This window comes from Ornithorhynchus anatinus, chromosome 2, assembly GCF_004115215.2.
Source record: "Ornithorhynchus anatinus isolate Pmale09 chromosome 2, mOrnAna1.pri.v4, whole genome shotgun sequence".
Classification (NCBI taxonomy): domain Eukaryota; kingdom Metazoa; phylum Chordata; class Mammalia; order Monotremata; family Ornithorhynchidae; genus Ornithorhynchus; species Ornithorhynchus anatinus.
The window spans coordinates 103,335,039-103,335,670 of NC_041729.1; the positions used below are offsets into that span (position 1 = coordinate 103,335,039).

A 632-nucleotide genomic window follows, 5' to 3' on the forward strand; every position below is an offset into this window, starting at 1 on the left:
CCGTCAAGTCGTTTCTGACTCATGGCGATACCACGGACGCATCTTTCCCAGAACGTCCCGCTCTCCATCTGCAATCCTTCCGGTAGTGGACCCACACAATTTTCTTGGTAAAAATCCGGAAGCGGTTTACCGTTGCCTCCTCCGCGCAGTAAACACGAGTCTCCGCCCTCGACTCTCTCCCGTGCCGCTGCTGCCCAGCACGGGTGAGTTTTGACCTGTAGCAGGTTGCCTTCCACTCGCCAGCCACTGGCCAAGCTAGGAATGGAATGGACAGGCCTCTGCTTCACACTCCCTCCAATAGCCCAAACTGGTAGAGTACTGGAAACTCTCCAGGTGTGACCCTGAGAGGGTAATAATAAAATAACAGAAACAATAATAAAAATAACTGTGGTTCATTATCATGGCGAGGAGTTTACAGTCTGAAGGGGACGGGGCAGATGAGAAAATAAGAGGACGCACACAAAAAAAACACTAAAATTCACACACATGCTGACGCAATCCTATTCGCAGGCGTGGATGTGGCCGAAAAGACCGATGAAGCACAGAAATGATGGATGGAGTCTCCCTTCAGGATCGATGAATGTGTCTCGGTCCTACAACTCCGGGACAACTGAAGACCCGCAGGGAGGGAT

At 51.1% G+C, this 632-nt stretch overlaps 1 non-coding gene across 1 annotated transcript; it reads right to left on the minus strand.

The window, feature by feature from the left end:
• Positions 1-213: 213 nt before the first annotated feature.
• LOC114809699 lies at positions 214-351 on the minus strand. The gene has a single exon (XR_003757476.1). It is a non-coding gene; the product is annotated as a small nucleolar RNA SNORA7 (small nucleolar RNA).
• Positions 352-632: the final 281 nt, after the last annotated feature.